The sequence below is a fragment of the Melanotaenia boesemani genome, chromosome 12 (genome assembly GCF_017639745.1).
Source record: "Melanotaenia boesemani isolate fMelBoe1 chromosome 12, fMelBoe1.pri, whole genome shotgun sequence".
Classification (NCBI taxonomy): Eukaryota; Metazoa; Chordata; class Actinopteri; order Atheriniformes; family Melanotaeniidae; genus Melanotaenia; species Melanotaenia boesemani.
Window position 1 is genome coordinate 8794262 of NC_055693.1, and position 2901 is coordinate 8797162.

Consider the following 2901-nt stretch of genomic DNA (forward strand, 5'->3'; position numbering starts at 1 on the left):
TTTTTTTTTTTTTTTTTTTTTTTAACAAAAGATGCAAAATAATGGAAGCACATGCAGAGCACCTTGGTCCATTTCAGTCTAGCTGAGTGTTTACATGTAGGACTTGACCTCCAACTGCGTTATCTGGGTGCGTTATTCTAGTTTTGATAACTTTGACTTCGTGCACATTTTAAAAGACAGATTTTAGTCAAACACCTTTTTTTTTCATCTCATGTTTTAAGCATGCTGTAAATGTGAGCTTTACCCGCTACCATCCGTCCGTCCATCTGTTCTGTGTGGTCAGAAGGTTGTTTTTTTCTTACCAGTTTAAACTCTCTCTCAATTTTGCATCTTTTTCACGGTTATTTTGCAAGTTGATCAGGTTATAAGGATGATTGTACATTCTCAGCTTCTCAGTTGTGTCACTTATGGGATCCGACTTGTTGTGATCTCCTCTGTGATGCGTTCATGGACACCAAAGACAATCTTCAATAGCTGAAACATGCATTTTTCGGCATTCACAGGCTCATGGCACATAATCTGAACACTGCAATAAAGCTTGTTCATGCAGCATTTCTTTAAGAGAAAAATATGCTATTTTTATTTTATTTTTAAAGTGCCAATTGTGATAGAGACAGAGGCAGTGTTTTAAAAAGGAGCTGCACCATTAAGAGCTTCAGTGATTTTATATTTCTTCTGATATTTTAGCTGATGTAGACTTGCTGTTTCTAAATTCACTTTCTATTTTGTTTATACAGCTACAAAGAATAGATTTTGTTTAAAAGACAAAAAAAAGGCATTTTTGAAGAGGAATTATTTCCTCTTTGATTTTGACCTCTTCCCACATGTTGTAGAAGAGCTTCATTTAATGCAGTGCTTATATGGACATACACAACATGCCCAAAATGAATTAATAATAAAAAAAAAACAGGACTTGTGGTCACTGTGATGCATTTTTGTTTATTCTTTGTGAACACACCTAATGTTCAGATAACAATAAGTGCTCACAAATGGGCGGCAGGAGAGGTCAAAACTGAAAATACAATTACTGATATGAATTTTTATTGGGGGAAAGCGATGTTGGATTTTGCCAGTTTCTTTGTCGCTTCTACTCTTTTTTTTTTTTTTTTTTTTTTTTTTTTTTTTTTTTTTTTCTTTTTCTATTTTCAGTACAAAACAGTACAAAAACCTTGTATACATTTTCATGTTTTGGCTAATAAATACATCTCAGACCTTTTTTTAAATCAAATATTTATTTCCTGACTTTGACAAAAAGCGCTAAGTGGTTAAACCTAAATCTACCTTCAGTATTGCAGAAATTTTTTTTTTCTATTCTTTTAAAGCTGTGCTTAACTCACTGAAACACTACAGCTGACCTGACACTGACTATAATACTTACAAATTAAGAATTATGTTTTTTTTTCTCTTTTTTTTTGAAGCTGTTGTCATCCTCAGCACATGCCACATCTTCCATTTCTGTGCTCATTAAAGAGTACATATAAACTGCTAAGGCCTTCTTTTGCAGGCACACCTTAGTTTGTTCATGGTGCATGCCTGATGGATAAATATCACAAGCGAAATGTCCTGTTTGTTTTAACATATCATGTTCATACTGTGCCATGTTTTGATGATGGTTTTTCATGTGTTGATTTCAGATGCTCATCACAGGGCGTTCAGTGTGTACAGGACTCTTTTTCTTTCAAAAGCTTTTGCTTTTCTCCTCTGACTTTTCTCCCCTGTGATCTATGCAAAACATGCTCTGGTGTTCCCACTTTGAAGCTGAAGGATGATGTGGATTGATGTTCCATGTAAATACTGTAAAAAGAAGAGAAAAAAATCCATGGGTCAAGATGCAGAGGTGTGTGAAATGACCAACAGGAAAGAATGAAAATCATGTTCAAATGATGTAACAATGAATGTTTTCATAAATATTTTTCTATGTTTTAAAATCATTAGGGGAAAAAACAAATACAAAGTGGGAAAAACTGTCAGAACACTACAAAGGGAATGTTCTTATTAATTTATAAATTCTTTGCTTAGCAATATCACGTTTGTCTTTGTGTCTTTTGTTTTTCTTTGAAAAGAACTGAATTATATTTTAAGTCAAATGGCCATATTTCCCCTAATTCCTTCCGTTGTTGCTCCGGGGTCGTGTTCATTTTGCACTCCTCACCTTTTGTTATTAAAGACTCAGATTAATGAGAAGACAACGAACCAGAACCCCCTGCAGCTTTCCAAGAACATGATTTGTATGTAAATTGTTTGTCATTTGATTTTTAATCAGACTGAAGATAAACACAGAAATAAGCTGTTATTAAAGTCCACATGAAATTAAATTTTCTGTTTAAATGCTTTAATAGGTCCTGGATGGGACTACACATGGGACTACACATCACCTTATGTTGAATTAGAAAATTTAGTTTTGTATATTTAAATTTATAGAAAATGTATTTTAAATATTAATGATTCCTCACAGCAAGAAGGTCGCTGGTTCGAGCCTCGGCTGGGGGAGGAAAGATGACTTTTTTTTTTAATGTTTGTTTAAACTGATGTTTCTGTTTTAATCAAAAACTTAAAAGTGACTAAGTTTGAAAAACTTTTAAAACTTTAAATTGAAATGTTTGTTTAAATAAATGTTTTGGATTAAAGTTTTAAGCACTTCCAGAAAATACCAAAAACTTGGAAATACAAAAAAAAAAACCTTGAGATGAGCTCTCTTAAAACTACTAAAGATGTTCACTGCAGACCTATAAGCAGTTCATTAATTATTTACCAGATATGGAGCAGGCACTGCACTCTGGTAGCCTTTTGGGGAAGTCTGTTTATAAATTAGGTCTGGGTTCAGAGAAGTTTAGAGTGGTTGATGTCAGGCATTCAGCGTCTAACTGCACTGATGCACATACAACCAAAAACAGCTGTAAC